Genomic DNA, 22,456 nt, shown 5'->3' on the forward strand with positions numbered 1-22,456 from the left:
GCTCAAATCACTTTTTTCCTGGAAGGGGGTTGGAGCAGTGCAGGAAACAGAAGGGGACTAGCCTATGGCACAGACAGAGGGGGAGCAAAGGCAGAGCTCCAGGACCTTCTGTCTCTGTGGACACCCCACCAGGCCAGGGAACCTGGCACCTCAGCCACACAAGTCCAGTGCTCTGCCCAGTGAAGCCTGTCTCCTGCTTCTCTCTAGCTCCTGGGAAAGAAGCTTCCAAGAACAGATCCTGTGAATAGACTGCAAACACCTTGCCCACATCTAGTCTAGGGGAGGTGGGCGGTAGAGCAGCGGGTTAAGCGCACATGGCATGAAGCAAAAGGACCTGCATGAGGATCCTGGTTCAAGGCCCCAGCTCCCCACCTACAGGGGGGTCGCTTCACAGGCAGTGAAGCAGGTCTGCAGGTGTCTCTTTCTCTCCCCGTCTTCCCCATCTCTCTCCATTTCTCTCTGTCTTATCCAACAACGACAACAATAATAAGAACAACAATGATAAACAACAGGGGGAAAATTAAAAACCAAAACCAAAACCAAAAAAACAGCCTAGTCCTGAGCAAGGTGCAGTCCAGTGGGAGCAAGAGCCACCCAGCAAGGGCCTTGTTGTGTTATGTCGCCGCCTTGTGGCCACGGAGCAGAATGCATCTGAAGGGAAATGACTCATGGAAGGGTTAGAGACAACCAAAGGGCCCCCGTATTTCTCCTAATATTCTCTTCATTTTCTATTCCTGACACAGGGCCAGGGAGAAAAATACAAAGAGAAACACCAGAACACTGTCAGCTCAAGCTAACCATGGTGTTGTTAGACTGGGTTCTTGAAGCCACAGGTATGAAAGTCTTTAGCAAAATTCCTATGATAGCTCCTCAGACCAAGGTGACGTCCGTAGGAGCGTTTGAAAATGATCTGTGGCTGGTGCGAGGGGTCTGTGAGTGTTGATTCTCTCTACCCACTGGCAGAGCTCCGTGAGCATTTCTCTCTTTGTAAAAACTGTCCTTTGGGGACTGGGGTGATAGTATAACAGTTATGCAAAGAGACTTTCATGCCTGAAGCGCTAAGGTTCCAAGTTCAATTCCCACACCACCATAAACCAGAGCTGGGCAGTGCTCTGGTAAAATAATAATAATAATAATGTCAAGGACTACTGAGAAAGAGAGACCATGCCTTTTCAGTCTCTATCCAAAAAGAAAAAAAAACTTCAAGAAAAAATTTTATTCAGGAAAATGAAAACACACGTGAATAAGCGCAAGTCATTGGGGTGAATTTGAGGAATCTGAGGCCCTTTTATTCTGACCTGTCTACCTGGAATGAACTCATTCATCCTTTAAAAGGACCTGATTCTCCCATTGGTCTCCAGGAGAGACTTCCTGTGTTTTTCTTCTTTCTGAGTCACGCCTACATCAAGTACTACTCCTGCTGTCCTTCCTTTTAAAAAGAAAATTAATTTTATGTATTTCAGCAAGAGAGAGAAAGGGATCAGAGCAGTACTCAGCTCTGGTTTATGGTGGCACTGGGGATTGAAACTAGGACTTTAGAGCCTCAGGCATGAAGGTCATTTGCATAACCACTGCGCAGTCTCCCCTCCCCTGATTCCCTTTTCTTCCCTCTAGTAAGGTAAACAAAGACTTCCTTCTTAGGTGTTCTCTAAATTCTCTTCCCTCTCCATGAGGGAGCCTAAAACAAAGGGTCCTGATCACAAAAGGCTCAGTGAAACTGGGGTTTGGGCCCCTTTGGGTCTTAATCTTTCCCCCTAAGAGGGAGACCAGAAAACTGCTCAGCTCTAGTTTATACGCCGGGAATTGAACCTGGGACCAGTGGGGATTCAGGCATACAAGTTGCTGCTCTATGAGGCGGAGCCATTTCCCTGGTCTTATTTTTATGTTTATTCTTATTTTTTTTAATAGAGACCAAGAGGTAAATAGAGAAAGAGGGTGTGGGGCAGGGGTTATGCAAATGAACTCTCATGCCTGAGGCTCTGAAACCCCAGGTTCAGTCCCCTGCAACACTATGAACCCGAGCTGAACAGGCTCTGACTAAAAAAGGAAAAGAAAGAAGAGGAAAGAGGTCCGGCTGGCGCATCGATCGGGTTCTGCCCACATAGCAGGAAGCCAAGGGTTCCGGTTAGAGCCTCCGGCTCCGCACCTGCAGATGGTCGCTTCACAGCCCCGTGACAGGTCAGCAGGTGTCTTTCTGTCTCTCTTCCTCTTTATTCTCTGCCCCCCCAATTTCTCTCTGTCCCATCCAAAAAGTCAAAAAATGACAGCCAAGAGTAGTAGATTTGTCGCGCTAACCCTGGAGGCAAAAAGACAAAGTGTGTCAAAGAGACCACACACCAAAGCTTCACCCCTAAAATACTATAATGATCTGTGTGGTCTGGGACAAAGTGTGCAGTGGATAAAGCACTGGATTCTCAACCATGAGGTCCCAAATTCGATCCCTAGCAGAACATGTACCAGAGTGATGTCTGTTTCTTTCTCTACTCCTATCTTTCTCATAAATAAATATTTTTTTAAAAACAATAATATAATTATTTTTTTATCAGAGCACTGCTCAGCTCTGGCTTAATCCAGGGATTAAGCCTGAACCTATGATACCTCAGACATGAAAGTCTTTTTTGTCTGAAAACAAAAATTAAGATGTATTTATTAACATGAGAGAGAGAGAGAGGAAGAAAGGGAACCAGAGCATAGAAGATGCCAAGGATTGAACTCAGAACCTGATGCTTCAGAGTCCAACATCTATGCCACATCAGCACTATTGGGGGCAGGGGTGGTAGAGTTTGTTTTTTTAATATATTTTTTTAACCAGAGCACTGTTCAGCTCTGGCTTATGATGGCACGGGGGATTGAACCTGGGACTTTGGAGCCTCAGGCATGAGAGTCTGTTTGCATAACCATTATGCTATCTACCCTCCACCCTTTTTTAATATTATATTTTATTATTTTTTATATTTATTTATTTCCCCCTTTTTTGCCCTTGTTGTCTTTTTTTTGTTGTTGTAATTGTAGTTATTATTGTTGTTATTGATGTCGTCGTTGTTGGATAGGCCAGAGAGAAATGGAAAGAGGAGGGGAAGACAGAGAGGGGGAGAGAAAGAGAGACACCTGCAGACCTGCTTCACCACCTGTGAAGTGACTCCCCTGCAGGTGGGGGTCGAACCGGGATCCTCACACTGGTCCTTGCACTTTGTGCCACATGCGCTTAATCCGCTGCGCTACCGCCCAACTCCCTATTTTATATTTTTAGTATTTATTTATTTAGTTTCCCTTTTGTTGTCCTTGTTTTTTTTTATTGTTGTAGCTATTATTGTTGTTACTGATGTCATTGTTGGATAGGACAGAGAGAAATGGAGAGAGGAGGGGCAGGCAGAGAGGGGGAGAGAAAGACAGACACCTGCAGACCTGCTTCACCCCTTGTGAAGCGACTCCCCTGCAGGTGGGGAGCCGGAGGCTCGAACCAGGATCCTTACGCCGGTCCTTGTGCTTTGTGCCACCTGCACTTAACCTGATGCACCATGGCCCAACTCCCTTAAGTGGGGTTCTTTGCCTGAACTATAAATCCACTGCTCCTGGTGGCCATGGTTTCCATTTTATTGGATAGGACAGAGAGATACTAAGAGAGACAGAGAGACACCTGCTTCGCAGCTTGTGGAGTGACCCCCCTGCAGGTGGGGAGCCAGGGGCTCAAACAGTGATCCTTGTGGGGGGTCCTTGCGCTTCACACTGTGTGGGCCTAATCCATTGTGCCAACCCCCCTAGACGTAGATTTGTAATGTTTTTTTTAAATGGACATCTATCCAAAGGCCAGCGGCTCCATAAAACAAGAGCATCCCACACAGCAGTGCACACTTCACTGGACGCACGTCTCCCTGCCATCAGCCATTTCATTCCACTAAGTCATTTGTCTCTCGGGACCAGGAGGTGACACACCTGGCTAAGTGCACACATATCAGTCAGCTGTCTCTCTCCTTTGCAGAAATGCCCAGATCTGCTCGAAAGCCTCGCACAAAATTTAGCCCAGAACAACGGCGAGCACTGCAGGATGTATTTGAGAAGATCCGGTATCCAGATTCTTCCACTACCATGGAACTGATGGAAAAGACCCAACTTTCTGCACAGGTGGTCAAGGTGAGGGTCTGAGGCCTCTTGACACACACCGATTCCCCCGTCCATCCACACACACCTATGCTGGAGACATTTCTGCTTCTCCAGCAAGTGCTTCTTGCAGAACAGAGGTCCAGCATTCTCTGTTTGTACCCCTCGAGCACGCATGCGTTTCACTGCAGGGCGCTTGGCTGGTGACAGGGCGCTGACCTCCCAGGGGTGGTGGACACACAGCTGGACTTGAGCCAGTGGCTCCTGACCTGGGCCCACAAGCTCCCCGGGGCTCTCAGAGGCTGCGTGTCAGACACACCCTTGGGGTCTGCTCCCACTTCCACATCCCCTTTGATCAGGACACGTGCAGCCACCTGAATGGCTGCACCTGTGTTTCCAGAGTGTTTTCAGGGCACTGGGATTTCCTGGGTGAGCAGTGTGGGCACCCAAAGGCTAGACACTTACTCCAAACCTTTGGTCCCTGGAGAGCAGAGAAGAGTGGGGCAGCCTGTACTTGTCAGAATGAGATGTGCGGCCAACTTCCTCACAGCAAAAATGACACAAAACCACAAGCATCCACCCCATGGACACCTCAGCCTTTGTATTTATCCCATAACTTCTTCTCTTTCTTCAGATATGGTTCAAGAACCAAAGAGCAAAATGCAAGAGAGGTCAACAGAGTCAGCCGGGACTATCAGGAGCCCCTCAGCAGACCCTTTCAACAGCGAGGGAGGAGGAGAGCCCCCAGCCCACCCCGTCTCCACATTCTGATCCCTCACTTCCTGGCGACACAGCACCTGAAGGGAATTTGCTCCTGGACTCCCAGGATCCTGAGACTCAAGACCTGTGTCGGGGGTTCTCTGATGTCTCTTGGGCCAGACCTCCCCTGGAAGAAGTCACCACAACATATTCCTTATTCGACGACGATGACGACAATGACCCGTTCAGCTTGTTCCAGCATCTGGGCTTTCACATCCTGAGCCCCACAGCTCAAGAGTGAGGTCAGGAGGCCACATGCAAGGGACAAGAGACAAGGGACACCAGCAAGTACAAAGCAGTGACAGGCACCACCCTTCCTTTAGCAGGAAAGAAATTCCTGTCCTGCTTACTGCCTGCACTGAAGAGAAAAGTCATTTGAGAGAAGTCAAAGGGGAGGAGGGGATAGAGAAGGGGAGAAAAGGGGCCGGGCTGTGGTGGGCCTGTCTAAGCGCACACGCCGTCATGTGCCAGGAGTTGGGTTCGAGCCTCTGCCCCCCACCTGCAGTGGGGAGGAATCTTCATGAGCAGGAAAGCAGATCTGCAGGTGTCTGTCTCTCTCCCTCTCGTTTTCTTTCCTTTTTTAAAATTTTTTAAAAATTTGTATTATTGGATAGAGACAGAAATTGAGAGGAACGGGGGAGACAGAGAGGGAGACATTCAGAGCGATACTCAGCTCAGCTTCACCACCCCTGAAGCTTTCGCCTTACAGGTGGGGACCAGGGGCTTGAACCTGGGTTCTTGTGAACTGTAATGTGTGAGCTTAACCAGGTGCGCCACCACCTGGCCCCTCTCTCTCCCTTTCTATCTCCCCCTCCCTATTTAAATTTCTCTCTGTCCTGTCAAATGAAGACAAAAATGGCCACTGGGAGTGGTGAATCTGATGTGCAGGCGCTGAGCCCCGGTAATCCGGTGGCAACAGAAAGAAAGACGAGCCCCCCACCTGCAGAGGGGTCGCCTCACAAGCGGTGAAGCAGGTCTGCAGGTGTCTCCCCCTCTCCCTCCCTCTCTATTCCCCCTCCTCTCTCGGTTTCTCTCTGTTCTATCCAAAAATTTAAAAAATGGCCTCAGGAGCAGTGGATTCAAAGAGCAGGCACCGAGCCCTGGAGGCAGGAAGAGAAAGAAAAGAAAGACTGAGCTGCAGTTCCACTTTCCTCGCCTCTCATAAATGAATGGATGGTTTCTAAAGATTTTTTATTAGTGATATATTTATATGTATATATATATATGGAGATAGAGAGAGAGAGAGAGAGAGAGAGAGAGAGAGAGAGAGAATCACAGCATCATTCTGGAACATGCAAGGCTGGTGGCTTGCCCCCAGAAGTTACTTCTTCCAGAGTTTGGACTCACATGCGTTTCTTCTTCTTCTTTCTTTCTTTCTTTCTTTCTTTCTTTCTTTCTTTCTTTCTTTCTTTCTTTCCCTTTTGTTGCCCTTGCTGTTTTTTATTGTTGTTCTAGTTATTGTTGTTACTGATGTCGTTGTTGTTGGCTAGAACAGAGAGAAATGGAGAGAGGAGGGGAGAGAAAGACAGACACCTGCAGACCTGCTTCACAGCCTGTGAAGCGACCCCCCTGCAGGTGGGGAGCCGGGGCCTTGAACAGGGATCCTTACGCCGGTCCTTGCACTTCACGCCACATGTGCTTAACCCGCTGCACTACCTCCCGACTCCCTATGCGTTGCTTCCTATCAAGGGTCTCTCCTGGAGCAGGGCTGCTCCTGGTCTTAAATCTTGGAAGCAACCCAGGTTTCCAATGACAGAAGAACGGCTAAGACAGTGGTGGCATCTATACCCTGCGCAATACTACTCAGCTGTTAAGAAGAATGGAGGCATCTCCGTTGCTCAGTCTTGGATGGAGCTGGAGAGAATCGCCTTACAGGAGATCAGCCAAGGGCGATCTCAGAAATCCGGGACGACCTCACTGGCGGGTGGTGCTTAAGAACAACAACAGAAAAGGGGAAACACGAAGTTGAGCGTGGACTGGGTTTGCTGTATTGCACCCACACAATGGACTCTGGGGAAGGAGGGCAGGAAGCGAGCTTGGGGTCCTGGTGCCTGACGGTGCAAAGGACCTAAGAAGGGGCGAGAGTGTTCTGCAAACACTTGTCATGCTGAGATGAGAAATTTTACCTGTGCTTCAACAATTGCACTATAAATTATTAACTCCCAATTATTGCAACAAAGTAAAAGACTCTGGGGTGGAGGGAGGAGTTCAGGTTTTGGAACGTGATGGCAGAAGAGGACCTAGTGGGGGTTGAATTGTTATGTGGAAAACCGGGAAATGTTGCGCATGTACAAGCTATTGTCTTACTGTCAACTGTAACCATTAATCCCCCAATAAAGAAATTAAATCTATATATATTTAAAGATACAGGGGAAGTTGGCTGGTGGTGCACCTGGGTGAACACACATATCACCACATGCAGGAGCCAGAGGTCAAGCCCAGGTCTCCACCTGAACGGGGCAGATTCCCGAGCGAGGAAGCAGGGCTGCAGGCGCATCCATCTCTCCCCACCCTCCCCTTTTAATTTCTCTGTCCTATCAAATTACAAAAGGGGGAGGGGAAGGCCACTAGGACCACTGGATTTGTCGTGCAGGCACTGCCCCCTGCAATAACCCTAATGGCAAATAAATTTTTCAAGGAGTTTGAGTTTAAAGTGTGTGGACCACTTCCACTGAAAGCTAAGATGCTGAACTATTTTAAAATAAAAATTTTAGCACTGGGAGTCGGGCTGTAGCACAGCAGGTTAAGCGCAGGTGGCGCTAAGCTCAAGGACCGGCGTCAGGATCCCGGTTCGAGCCCCCGGCTCCCCACCTGCAGGCAGGTCCCTTCACAGGTGGTGAAGCAGGTCTGCAGGTGTCTGTCTTTCTCTCCTCCTCTCTGTCTTCCCCTCCTCTCTCCATTTCTCTCTGTCCTATCCAACAACAACAACATCAATAATAACTACAACAATAAAACAACAAGGGCAACAAAAGGGAATAAATAAAAAAAAATTAGCACTGATTTACATGAATGTAAGATAATAGGGTTCTAGTCATACACCAGTGAAGTCCTGTGTTGCTAATCGCCAAGGAGAACCACCTCTCCCAAAGTTTTAGAGGCAGAGTGACTTTATTATTTTTTTTGCAAGTTTATGCATTTCAATCAGCTGCCTTCTGCATCTGAGTGGTGCCGCCCAGTAGGTGTCTTTCACTCTCTTACTCCAGGAAGTGTCATCACCTCCATCTACTAGGTCCCGAAGGACACGCGCCATCTTTGTAAATAACCGAGCCGTCCTGCCTTGAGAGCACGTTCCTGAATTCTTTATCCAGTCACTTTTCCGTGGACACTGAGTTTACTTCCATACTTTGGCTACTGAGAAGAATGCAGTTATGAACACGGGGTGTATATGTCCCTTTGTATCTGTGTCTTTGTCTTTTGTTTTTGTTTATCAGCACCAGGGTTACTGGTGGGGCTTGGTGCCTGCATGACAAATCCACCAATCCTCAAAGCCTTTTTTTCCCTATTCCCCTTTTTGTTTGATAGGACAGGTGTTGGAGAGGTTCTGGAGAGCAAAAGGACTCTTCTGTACTGCTGGTGGGAAAGCAAACTGGTCATCCCCTTTGGAAGATGGTCTGGAGGACCTTTAAAGAAAAGTGAAAACACCACATGACCAGGCAATATAACTCTTAGGTATTCACCCAAAAGACACACAAACACTTATCTAAATGGGCATGTGGGCAGGGGTAGACAGCATAATGGTTAGCAAACAGATTGTCAAGCGTGAGGCTCTAAATCCCAGGTTCAATCCCCCTGCACGACCATGAACCAGAGCTGATCGGTGCTCTGGTGTAAAAAAAAAAAGAAAAAAGAAAAAAAATCCCATCTCCATAGCAGCATTAGTCACAGTGGCCACAGAGTGGAAGCAGCCTGAATGCCCACTGACAGGTGACAGTCTACAGATACTGCGTGACATACACATTCCACTGAATGTTACTCAGCAGTCAGAAAGGATGGTGCTGTGACCTTTGGGTGACAAGATGGATGGGAACAGGGGTGATTACGCTTATCAAATAAGCAAAGAGATAAAGCACAACAACCAGATGATTTCATTCCTATGTGTTATCTAGAGAATTTTATACATACAAACTTTCAAAAAAAATAAAAAGCAAGACACTGTTTCTGAGACTTGTGGAAACTCTGGTGGTTATCTCTGGGAGGTGGAAGGGTGGGAACAAAGAACTTGGATGCAGCGTGTGGTGTGGAGCTGAACCCTAAGACCTTACAACCGGGAGTCGGGCGGTGGCTCAGCGGGTTAAGCACACGTAGCACAAAGCACAAGGACCGGCATAAGGATCCCAATTCGAGCCCCCGGCTCCCCACCTGCAGGGGAGTCGTTTCACAGGCCATGAAGCAGGTCTGCAGGTGTCTGTCTTTCTCTCCCCCTCTGTCTTCCCCTCCTCTCTCCATTTCTCTCTGTCCTATCCAACAATGATGACATCAAGAACTACAACAATAAAACAAGGGCAACAAAAGGGAATAAATAAATATTTAAAAAAACACCTTACAACCTAATTGCTTTTAATTAAAAGAGAGAGAGAGAAGCCCTGAGGATGGCACTCACTTCACTACCTTTAATCACTGTTGCAGATAAAAAATCATGGCCTAAGCCCCTACCTTGACACTCCTAACACAGGGACCACTATGTTTTCATACAGAGTCCAACACTCTCTAGGACATCTGAACGATATTTCCAGTTCCACTTTATCCTACCTCAAATTTCACTAGGAAAATAGTCCTCCAAGTTGCCTCTCTTCAGTGCAACAGAGAAGAAAGTGCTTTGAGTAGTCTGGGAGGTGGTGCTGTGGATAAAGCACTGGACTCTCCACCTTAGATCCTGAGTTCAATCCCCAGCAACACATGTACCAGAGTGATGTCCAGTTCTTTCCTTTGTCCTATCATTCTCATCAATGGGGCAAGGAAAATTTAAAATAAACAGAAAGTGCTTTGAAATTTTCAACCTGCTATCCAGGGCGACTTGCTCTGCTTCGGTTAAAATACTGGTATATACACAGTAGTTATTAATCAATGTTTTGAGTACACCATGTTGATTATACGTGTGTTTAAAACGTTCGCAGTGTTTGAAGAAGTGTGAATAGTATTATAGCAGAAAAGTGCCCTACCTAGGAGAGCTATTTTGACAGCCTACAAATCGACTTTTGAAAGGGAGTGGTTTGGTGAGACTATGCTGGCACTTAACTCTTTTCTTCTATAGGAGAAAGAGAGAGGGAGAGGGAGAGGGAGAGGGAGAATAAAGACACCACAACACTGAAGAGCAGCACACTATTTAAATGAGTTGTTTCACTGGCCGACCCTTGACTCTTGAGTAAAATTCATGACTTTGTCCTTAGGAAAGGAAGTCTCAGGTATGGAGGTGTCTCATATGTACACACACAGAGACACACACGACACTGAACTTGCTTAAAATTGTACTGAGTGAGGAACTGAGACCTAAGAAAAATCTTTTCATTTCACAGGGATTGGAAAGCCTGTCTGGTGTAGGGGAATAAACATCCTGCCGCCTACAAGTGTCTTTGGCAAAAGGGTATTTCAAGGGAGGGGAGGGGAGGTAGAAAGAAGATCACCTGTGAATGAAACATACATCGCTCTCTGTATCTTTCTCTCTGTATCTCTAACTCTCCTTCTAAAACATAGCAATGAAATAAGACAGGATAAAATAATAAATTAAAAAGGAGAGCTTCAGTGGAAGTGACTGCCTTGTAATTATCATCTTTCTCTGTTTAAATGTATCTCTAATTACTCAAAATATTAACAAATCAAAGTAAGATAAAAATATTATAGGGGGCCAGGTGGTGGCCCACCGGGTTCAGCGCCCATGTTACAGAGCAGGAACTGGATTAAAGCCCCCAGTCACCACCACCTGAGGGGGGAGCCTCAGGAGTGGTGAAGCAGGCCTGCAGCTGTCTCTCTGTCCCTCTCTCTCTTTATCTTCCCCTTCCCTTCAGTTTCTGGCTGTCTCTATCCAACAGATAAATAAATATAATAAAAATAATTTTATCCAGTACATCACATCCTGGACTAATAAAAATTGTTTTAACGGTATATTGAAATGAAGAACTGGGCTGTGAGACATATTAGTAACTAGCATCATAATCATCTACCCATCTATCTATGTCCATAACTAATAAAATAATTTAATGAAACACAAATATTGAAAACAAGACCATAGGCTTATGAGCTATCTTAGGAGTTCTGCAAAAGACTTTCATCCCAGTGGCTTCAAAAACCCACGTTCAATCCTCAAGACCACCATCAACATGAGCTGAATAGTGTTCTGGTGTTTCTCTGAGCTTTTCTCAGTAGATCTCTGTCAAGAAGAGCAATAGAAAAGAATATTCGGAGAAATACAGGAGCCCTTTGGTAGTCTCTAGTCTCCCAAAGGGTGCATTCTTCTCTGTGTCCACAAGGCGGCGACATAACTCAGTGGGGGCCATTGCTGGAGGGCCCTTGCTCCCACTGGACCGCCCCTTGGTCTGCATGCACTAAACGCTCATTTGGGCAGGGTGTTTGCAGTCTGCTCCCAGGGTTTGTTCTTGGAAGTTTCTTTCCCAGGAGCTAGAGAGAGGCAGGAGACAGGGTTCACTGGGCAGAGCACAGGCTCACGTGGCTGAGGTGCACGATACTAGGCCTAGTGGTTTGGCCTCAGAGACATCAGGGTTCTGGACCTGTGCATTTGCTCCTTTTCACTCTTTGCCATGGGCAAGAAACACCCCAGACCTGCCTCACAATTCGTGACTCTGAGGGGGAAATCGGGCTACAACCTTGGTCCTTGTACATGGAAGGCTGAAAAATTCAGTGGGTGCAACTTAGCCCAATATCCCTACAGAACTCATCAAATCGCTTTATTCCTGCACAGGAATTGGAGCAGTAGGGGAGGCAGTTGCATTGAACTATGGCACAGAGACAGTGGGAGCAAAGGGAGAGCTCCAGGACACTTCTGTGCCTGTGGACACCCCACAGGGCCAAGGAATCTGGCACCTCAGCCACGGGAGCCCAGTACTCTTCCCAGTGAACCCTGCCTCCTGCCTCTCGATAGCTCCTGGGAAGGAAGCTTCACAGAACAAATCCTGGGAGCAGACTGCAAACATCCTGCCTAAATGAACTAATAGTGCAGACCAAGAGGTGGTCCAGTGGGAGCAAGGGCCAACCAGCAGGCGCCCCCCACAGAGTAATGTCGCCGCCTTGTGGACACGGAGCAGAATGCACCTTTCAGAACACTAGAGACTACCTAAGTGCTCCCGTATTTCTCCTAATATTCTCTTCTTGACACAGACCCAGTGAGAAAATCACACAGAGAAACACCTGAACACTGCTTAGATAAAGTTCATGGTGGTCCTGGGGTTGAAACTGGCTTCTTGAGACCAAGGCCATAAAAGTCTTTGGCAGAAATTCTCACATAGCTTCTCAGCCCGAGGTCTTATTTTAATTATTGGTATTTTATTGTATTATTATATTTAGCTATTTGGAAGGAGAGACTGAGAGAGGCAGAAACAGAGAATGGTGCTAGCTACTAAGCTGTCTCCCAGCCCCAGACTACTTTTGAAATTATATTCATTTTAATTGACTTTACGAATATTTTAAGTAATGAGAGACAGGTTTAGAGAAAGGTGACAACTACAGGGCAGTCACTTCTGCCCAAGCTCTCCTTTCTTACTTATGATTTTGTCCTACTTTATTTAATCATTATGTTCAGTAATGAGAGCCAGAGATACAGAAAGATAGAGAGAGGGAGATGGGCAGGAGTAGATATCATAATGTTGATGCAAAGAGATTCTCCTACATGAAGCTCTGAGGTTCCTGCAACTCCATGGTGCAGGGTACAGCAAGGATCTGGTAAAATAAAAAAATCAACATATATCTCGCAGAGTGAGAGGAGAGCACTGCTCAGCTCAGACTTACGCTGGAGAGCTGTGGACTGAATCAGAAACCTTGAACCCTCAGGCATGAAAGCTTTTTATAGAAACATTAAAATAACTCCCCAGCCCACAGGTCTTTCGACAGGAGCCCACAGATTGTAGCTTCAGGGCAACAATGGGGCCACCTACCAGATTCTTAGCCGTGAGAGCCCAGTTTGATCTCTTGTCCTTCCCGGGACTAACTGCTGTCAGTCTCTTGACTTACTTGGCTAAATACACAACCTGTTTTCCCCCTGTAGAAAAGAGGGGCTTCCTGTGCAGCATGGCGCATGCAGTCTCTCCAGATCTCTGGCCACAGAGGAGAACTTGATTCAAGTCCCCTTCTACTGCCCCAAACTTTGCTCCTGCTGTATGGATTTTCCATTTTACTAGCACTGAGCAATCTCTGAGCCAACGAGTTTGCTCCCTCCACCCCACACTCTGATTTTCTGCAAAATGGTATCACTTTAGGATGCAACATTTCCAGGACGTTCTTTATGGCCTCTCACACACCAATAGTGAGAGAGAACAAGATACAGAGCACTTCTTGCTGAGACAAAGGTTAGAGATCTCAGACATCACCACCCAAGGCCCTGTGCACACACCTACCTCCTGGGACCCCAGATCTTTTTGTAAAAATGAGGTGGGGACAGCTCTGAGCCTTCCTGTTTCAGCAGCTACAAGGGACTGGATCCCCTAGAAGAGTCCTGCTGGGGTGACCTCACGCTAACCCCAGGCACCATGCACAGCTTTGAGACTTTGATTCCGTTTCTGATTGCTGGCCCGGTGACAAGCACCAAGCAGCCTGGTCCTTCATTCTACCACTTCAATCCCCAGCACCTCCTGCTAGGGTTCCTGCATGTCTGCTTCCCTCCACTGTCTATTTCTTTCTTTCTTACTGTTCTTCATTCTTCCTTCCTTTCATTCATTCTTTCTTTTTTAAATTTATTATTTATTCACTTTAGTTGCCATTGCTTTTTATTGTTTTAGTTATGATTGATGTTGTTGTTGTTGGATAGGACAGAGAGAAATGGAGAGAGATGGGGAAGACAGAGAGGGGGAGAGAAAGACAGACACCTGAAGACATGCTTCACTGCTTGTGAAGCGACTCCCCTGCAAGTGGGAAGCTGGGGGCTCGAACCAGGAACCTTATGCCTGTCCTTGCTTTTGCGCCACCTGCGCTTAACCCTCTGCGCTACCGCCTGACTCCCTCCTTTCATTCATTCATTCTTTCTTTTATTAACATTATTTTGTCTGTATTTTTTTCTGTATCTGAATGTATTTCTTATTTTCATGAGAACACTGATCAGCTCTTGCTATGGTGTTGTGGGGCACTGAACATGGGACTTCAGAGCTGCAAGCAGGGGAGTGACTTTGCGTCACCATTTGGTATCTACCTCTGCCCTCGTGTCTAGCTTCGATACCACTGGGTTGATTGCTGAGGCTCTGTGCCAGCACTAGGAAGCCAGTGCTTCTGGCTGGTTTCTCTACCTACAGCCACTCCCATTTCTTGTTTTCTTTTTTTGGAAAGTACACAGAGAAACTGAGAGGGCAGGGGGATCTAGACAGGTGGAGAAAAAGAGAGACCCCCCCGCCCCGCCCCAAGGACCTGCCTTACCCTTCCCTCTGCAGGGGGGTTACAGGGCTCCATGCCTGGTCCCTGTGCATGGAAGTCTGAGAACTCCAGCGGGTTCCTCACCGCCCAGCAGCCCAGCACAGGTGCTCAGATCACTTCTTTCTAGGAAGGGGGTGGAAGGAGTACAGGAAACTGAAAGGGACTGGCCCATGGCACAGAGACAGGGGGAGAAACGGCAGAGCTCCAGGGCCCTTCTGCTTCCATGGACACCCCAGCAGGCCAGGGAATGTGGCACCTCAGCCACGGGAGCCCAGTGCTCTGCCCCATGAACCCTATTTCCTGTCTCTCACTAGCACCTGGGAAGGAAGCTTCCAAGGACAAACCCTGGGAGCAGACAGCAAACACCCTGCCCAAATGAACAAGTAGTGCAGACCACGGGGTGGGCCAGTGGGAGCAAGAGTCCTCCAGCAGGGGCCACTGCTGAGTAATGTCACCGCCTTGTGGACACGGAGCAGAATGCACCCTCCAGGAGACTAGAGCCAACTAAAGGGCTCCATATTTCTGTGAATATTCTCTTCATTTTTTTCTTCTTAACACAGACACAGTGAGAACAGTAGACAAAGAAACACCTGAACACTGCTCAGCTAAATAAAATGGTGGTCCTGGAACTGAAACTGTGTTTTTGAGACCAAAGCCCTAAAAGTCTTTGGCAGAACTCCTCAGGTAGATTCTCTGCCCAAGGTCCTATTTTAATGATTGGTATTTTAATGTATTATTATTAGCTATTTGGAGGGAGAGACAGAGAGAAAGGGAGAATGGTGCCAAATACTAAGCTGTCTCCTATCCCCAGACTCCTTTAGAAATTATTTTCAATTTAATTTATTTAACAAATATTTTTAGTAATAAAAATAGGCTTAGAGAGAGAAAGGTGATAACTACAGGGCAGTCGGTTCTGCCCAAGCTGTCCTTTTTTATCTAGTATTTTTTATAATTATATTTAGTAATGAGAGCTAGACATTGAGAAAGATATAGAGAGAGGGAGATGGGCAGGGGTAGATGCTATAATGCTGATGCAAAGAGACTCTCCTACCTGAAGCTCTGAGGTTCCTGCAACACCATGACGCAGGGTGTAGCAGGGGTCTGGTAAACTAAAATAATAAAACTACACATCTCTCACAGAGTGAGAGGAGAGCACTGCTCAGCTCAGACTTATGCTGGAGAGCTGTGGACTGAATCAGAAACCTTGAACCCTCAGGCATGAAAGATTTTACAGAATCATTAAGCTATCTCCCCAGCCTCCAAGGTCTTCTTTCAACAGGAGCCCACAGATTGTAGCTTCAGGGCAAGAATGGGGCCACCTACCAGATTCTTACACGTGAGAGCCCAGTTTGATCTCCTGTCCTTCCCAGGACTAACCTCTGTAAGATCCCTTTTTAAAATTGAGGTGGGGGACAGCTCTGAGCCTTCCTGGTTCAACAGCTGCAAGGGACTGGATCTCCTAGAAGATTCCTGCTGGGGTGACCTCACACTAACCCCTGGCACCATGCACAGCTTTGAGACTTTGATTCCATTTCTGCTTGATGGCCCAATGACAAGTACCAAGCAGCTTGGTCCTTCATTCTACCACTTCAATCCTCTGCACCACCTGCCAGGGTTCCTGCATATCAGCTTTTCATCCATTGTCTATTTCTTTATTACTGTCCTTCTTTCTTCTTTTTGGGATTTCTTTCTTTTATTAACATTATTCTTGTCAGTACTTTTTCCATTTCTGAGCATATTTTTTATTTTCACTAGAGTACTGAAGAGCTCTGGCTATGATGTTGTGGGGCACTGAACCTGGGACTTCAGAGCCTCAGGCAGGAGCGTGTCTTTGCATCACCATTTTGGTTTCTACCCTGCCCCCGTGTCTAGACTGGAAACCACTGGGTTGATTATTGAGGCTCTGGGCCAGCACTAGGAAGCCAGCACTTCTGGCATTGGCTTTCTCTACCGCCAGACCTTCCCGTTCCTTCTTTTCTTTGATTGGAAAATATGAGGAGGAGAAAGTGAGCGGGCAGGGTGAGCTAGACAGGTGGAGAGAGAAACCCGACCCCACCCCCACCCCGCAGACCTGCCTTACCTCTCTTCCCTCTGCAGGGGGGTTACAGGGCTCCAAGCCTGGTTCCTGTGCATGGCAGTCTGGGAACTCCAGCAGGTTCATCACCGCCCAGAAGCCCAGCACAGGTGCTCAGATCACTTATTTCCAGGAAAGAGTTTGGAACAGCGCAGGAAACCGAGAGGACTGGCCCATGGCACAGAGACAGGGGAAGCAAAGGCAGAGCTCCAGGACACTTCTGCCTCCATGAACGCGCCACAAGCCAGGGAAATTGGCTCCTCAGCCACGCGAGCTCGGTGCTCTGCCCCGTGAACCCTGCCTCTTGCTTCTCTCTAGATCCTGAGAAGGAAGCTTCCGAGAACAAACCCTGGGAGCAGACTGCAAACATCCTGCCGACAAGTAGTGCAGACCAAGGGGCGGTCCAGTCAGACGGGCAAGGTCCCCTCTGAGTAATGTCGCCGCCTTGTGGACACGGAGCAGAATGCACCCTTCAGGAGACTAGAGACAACCAAAGGGCTCCCGTATTTCTCCTAATATTCTCTTCATTTTGTCTTTTTGAAACAGACACAGTGAGAAAAGCACACAGAGAAACATCTAAACACTTTGCAGGTAAAGGATATGCCGGTCCTTGGATTGAAACTGGGTTTTGGAGACCACAGCTACAAAAGTCTTTGGCAGAACTTCTCGTATAGTTCCTCAGCCCAAGGTCTTATTTTAATTATTGGTATTTTATTGTATTATTATCTTAGGTATTTGTAGGGAAAAGACAGAGTGAGAGAGGGTTTGGCACTAGCTACTAAGCTGTCTGTCATCCCAGACTCCTTTTGAGTATATTTTCATTTTAATTTATTTTACAAATATTTTTAATAATGAGAGATAGGTTTAGAGAGAGAATGGTGATAACTACAGGGCAGTCACTTCTGTCCAAGCTGTCCTTTTTCACTTACTATGTTATCCTATTTTATCGTTATGTTTAGTGATGAGAGCTAGAGATATAGAAAGATACAGAGAGAAGCAGATGGGCAATGATAAATAGCATAATGCTGATGCACAGAGACGCTCCTACCTGAAGCTCTGAGGTTCCTGCAACACCATGACGCAGGGTGCAGTAAGGCTCTGATCAAATAAAAAAAAAGTATATATATATATATCTCGCAGAGTCAGAGGAGAGCCCTGATCAGCTCAGACTTATGCTGGAGAGCAGGGGACTGAATCAGAAACCTTGAACCCTCAGGCATGAAAGCTTTTTACAAAAACATTAAGCTAACTCCCCAGCACCAAGGTCTTCTTTCAACAGAAGCCCACAGATTGTAGCTTCAGGGCAACAATGGGGCCACCTACCAGATTCTTACACATGAGAGCCCAATTTGATCCCCTGCCCTCTCAAGGACTAACTGCCTTGACCCCCTCTCTTGACTTACTTGGCTAAATACACAACCTGCTTTCCCCCTGTAGAAAAGGGGGACTTCCTGTGCAGCATGGCACATGCAGTCTCTCCAGATCTCTGGCCACAGAGGAGAACTTATTTCAAGTCCCCTTGAACTGCACAAAACTTTCTCATGCTGTACAGATCTTTCTGTTTTCTTAGCACTGAGAATCCCTGAGCCAACGAGTTTTCCCGCCTTCCCCCAACCACCACTCTGATTTTCTGCAAAATGGTAGCACTTTAGGATGCAACATTTTCAGGACGTTCTTTATGGCCTATCACACACCAACAGTGAGAGAGAATGAGATAAAGAGAGATACAGAGCATTTCTTGCTGAATCAAATGTTAGAGGGACTCAGATATCACCATCCAAGGCTCTGTGCACAAACCCACCTGCTGGGACCCCAATTCCCTTTGTAAAATTGAGGTGGGGACAGCTCAGAGCCATCCTGGTTCAACAGCTGCAAGGGATTGGATCCCCTAGAAGATTCCTGCTGGGGTGACCTCACGCTAACCCCAGGCACCATGCACAGCTTTGAGGCTGTGATTCTGTTTCTGCTTGCTGGCCCAGTGATCAGCACCAACCAGCCTGGTCCTTCATTCTACCACTTCAATCCCCAGCACCACCTGCTAGGGCTCTTGCATATCTGATTTCCCTCCAGTGTCTACTTCTTTCTTTTTTTTTTTTTTAACATTCTTCTAGTCTGTACTTTTTCAATTTGTAATTTTATTTTTTATTTTCACTAGCACACTGATCAGCTCTGGCTTATGGTGTTGTGGGGCACTGAACACGGGACTTCAGAGCCTCAGGCAGGAGAGTGTCTTTGCATCACCGTTTTGGTATCTACCCCTGCCCCCGTGTCCAGATTGGATATCACTGGGTTGATTGCTGAGGCTCTGTGCCAGCACTAGGGAGCCGGTGTGTCCGGCTGCTTTCTTTACCCACAGCCCCTCCTGTTTCTTCTTTTCTTTGATTGGAACATAGACTGAGAAATTGAAAGGGGAGGGTGAGCTAGACAGGTGGAGAGAATGATACCCCACCTCGAAGACCTGCCTTACCTCCCCTCCCTCGGCAGGGGGTTACAGGGCTCCATGCTTGTTCCCTGTGTATGGGAGTCTGGAAACACCAGCAGGTTCATCACGGCCCAGCAGCCCAGCACAGGTACTCAGATCACTTATTCCAGGAAAGGGGTTGGAGCAGTTCAGGAAACAGAAATAGACTGGCCCATGGCACAGAGACACTGGGTGCAAAGGCAGAGCTCCAAGACCATTCTGCCTCCGTGGACATCCCACTAGGCCAGGGAATCTGCTGCCTCAGCCACTTGAGCCCGGTGCTCTGCCCAGTGAGCCCTGTCTTCTGCCTGGGAATGATGCTTCCAAGAACAAATCCTGGGAGCAGACTGCAAACACCCTGCCCAAATGAACTAGTAGTGCAGACCAAGGGGCAGTCCAGTGGGAGCCAAGAGCCCTCCAGCAGGGGGCCCCCTCTGTGTAATGTCTCCACCTTGTGGACACAGAGAAGAATGCATCCTTCAGGAGACGAGACAACCAAAGGGCTCCCATATTTCTCTAAATATGCTCTTCATGTTGACACAGACCCTGTGAGCAGAGCACGCAGAGAAACACCAGAACATTACTCAGCTAAAGCAAATGGTGGTCTTGGGATTGAAAGCTGGTTCTTGAGAACAAGGCCCTAAAAATCTTTGACAGACCAAGGGGGCAATCCAGTAGAGGCCCCCGCTGAGTAATGTCGCCGCCTCGTGGACACGGAGCAGAATGCACCCTTCAGGAGACTAGAGACATCCAAAGGGCTCCAGTATTTCTCTGAATATTCTCTTCATTTTGTCTTCTTGAAACAGACCCAGTGAGAAAAGTACACAGACACCAGAACACTGCTCAGGTAATGCAAGCGGTGGTCCTGGGATTGAAACTGGGTTATGGAACCAAAACCATAAAAGTCATTGGCATTATTCCTCAGATAACTTCTTAGCCCAAGTTCTTATTTTAATTACTGGTATTTTATGGTATTATTATATTTAGCTATTTGGAGGGAGAGACAGAGAGAGAGAGAAAGAATGATGCTAGCTATTAAGCTGTCTCCCAGTGATACCCTCCTTTTGAAATTATTTTCATTTTAATTTATTTTACAAATATTTTCGTAATGAGAGTTAAGTTTAGAGAGAGAAAGATGATAACTACAGGGAAGTCTCTTCTGTTCAAGCTCTCCTGTTTTACTTACTAGTTTATAATTTATTATTAATCAATATATTAATTTTATAATTAATTTATTAATATATATTAATACATATTGCAGAGTGAGAGGAGAGCACTGCTCATCTCAGACTTAAGAGCTGTGGACTCAATCTGAAACCTTGAACCCTCAGGCATGAAAGATTTTACATAAACATTAAGCTATCTCCCCAGCCCCCAGGTCTTCTTTCAACAGGAGCCCACACATTGTAACTTTAAGGCAACAACGGGGCCACCTACCTGATTCTTAGACGTGAGAGCCCAATTTGATTTCTTGTGCTTCCCAGGACTAACTGCTGTCAGTCTCTTGACTTACTTGGCTAAATACACAACCTGTTTTCCCCCTGTAGAAAAGAGGGGCTTCCTGTGCAGCATGGCACATGCAGTCTCTCCATCTCTGGTCACAGAGGAGAACTTGATTCAAGTCCCCTTCTACTGCCCCAAACTTTGCTCCTGCTGTATGGATTTTCCATTTTACTAGCACAGAGCAATACTGAGCCCACGAGTTTTCCCTCCTCACACTACCTTCAGTCTGATTTTCTGCAAAATGGTATCACTTTAGGATGCAACATTTCCAGGATGTTCTTATGGCCTATCACACAACAACCATGAGAGAGACTTAGGTAAAGAGAGATACAGAGCACTTCTTGCTGACACAAAGGTTAGAGGGACTCAGACATCACTAGCCAAGGCCCTGTGCACAGACCCATCTCCTGGGATCCCATTGTAAAGTTACAGTGGGGGACAGCTCAGAGCCTTCCTGATTCAGCAGCTGCAAGGGACTGGATCCCCTAGAAGATTCCTGCTGGGGTGACCTCACGCTAACCCCAGGCACAAGGCACAGCGTTGAGACTTTGATTCCATTACTGATTGCTAGCCCAGTGACAAGGACCAACCAGCCTGGTCCTTCATTCTACCACTTCAATCCCCAGCACCTCCTGCTAGGGTTCCTGCATATCTGTTTTCCCTACATTGTCCTATTCTCTTTCTTTCTTTCTTTCTTCCTTTCATTTGTCCTTTCTTGCACTTTTAAACATTTTCCCTGTCTGTACTTTATTTCTTAATCTATTTTTTATTCTCACCATAGCACTAGTCAGCTCTGGCTATGGTGTGTGGGGCCCAGAACCTGGGACTTCAGAGCCTCAAACAGGAGAGTGTCTTTGCATCACCATTCTGGTATCTACCCTTGCCCCCCGTGTCTAGATTGGATACCACTGGGTTGATTGCTGAAGCTCTGTGCCAGCACTAGGAAGACAGCACTTCTGGTGGTGGCTTTCTGTCCCCCCATCCCCTCCCATTTTTTCTTTTCTTTGATAGGAAAGTACACAGATAAAGTGAGAGGGCAGGGTGAGCTAGACAAGTGGAGAGAAAGAGAGACCCCCACCCCCACCCTGCAGACCTGCCTTACCTCTCCTCCCTCTGAAGGGGGGTTATAGCGCTCCATGCCCGCTCCCTATGCATGGAGTCCAGCAGCCCAGCACAAGTGCTCAGATCACTGATTTCCTGGAAGGGAGACGGAGCAGTACAGGAAACAGAAGGGGTGGGGGTGGTGGGGGGGGTGAAGGCAGAGACAGGGGTGGGGGGTGGGGGGGTGAAGGCAGAGCTCCAGGACCCTTCTGCCACCATTGACACCCTGACAGACCTGGGTTCTGGTACCTCAGTCACACAAGCCTGGTGCTCGGCCCAGTGAACCCTGCCACCTGCTTCTCCCTAGCTCCTGGGAAGGAAGCTTCCAAGAATAAACCCGGGGAGCAGACTGCAAACACCCTGCCCAAATCAACAAGTAGTGCAGACCAAGGGGTGGTCCAGTGGGAGCAAGAGTCCTCCAGCAGGGGCCCCTGCTCAGTAATGTCGCCACCTTGTGGACACAGAGTAGAATGCATCCTTCGGGAGACTAGAGACAACCATAGCGTTGGCAACGATCAAAGCACTCCCGTATTTCTCCTAATATTCTCTTAATTTTCTCTTCTTGACACAGGTCCAGTGAGAAAATCACACAGAGAAACACCAGAACACTGCTCAGCTAAAGCAAACAGTGGTCCTGGGATTGAAACCGGATTCTTGAGACCAAAGCCCTAAAAGTCTTTGGCGGATCTCCTCAGATAGCTTCTCAGCCCGAGGTCTTATTTTAATTACTGGTATTTTATTGTACTATTACATTTAGCTATTTGGAGGGAGAGGCACTGAAAGAGACAGAGACGGAGTGATTGCGGCTAGCTACTAAGCTGTCTCCCAGCCCTGGACTCTTTTTGAATATATTTTCACTTTAATTGACTTTACGAATATTTTTAGTAACGAGA

The 22,456-nt window shown here is 47.3% G+C and overlaps 1 long non-coding RNA gene across 1 annotated transcript in view; it reads right to left on the reverse strand.

The window, feature by feature from the left end:
• Window positions 1-6,451: 6,451 nt before the first annotated feature.
• The window catches only part of LOC132536825 (uncharacterized), a 36,371-nt gene continuing 20,366 nt past the window's right edge, over window positions 6,452-22,456 (reverse strand). Inside the window, exons 3-4 of the long non-coding RNA XR_009548363.1 lie at window positions 12,695-12,744; window positions 6,452-6,787 (exon numbers count right to left, since the gene is read on the reverse strand). This is a non-coding gene — a long non-coding RNA (uncharacterized LOC132536825). The remainder of the gene's footprint in view (window positions 6,788-12,694; window positions 12,745-22,456) is intronic.

This window comes from Erinaceus europaeus, chromosome 2 (assembly GCF_950295315.1).
Source record: "Erinaceus europaeus chromosome 2, mEriEur2.1, whole genome shotgun sequence".
Taxonomy (NCBI): Eukaryota; Metazoa; Chordata; class Mammalia; order Eulipotyphla; family Erinaceidae; genus Erinaceus; species Erinaceus europaeus.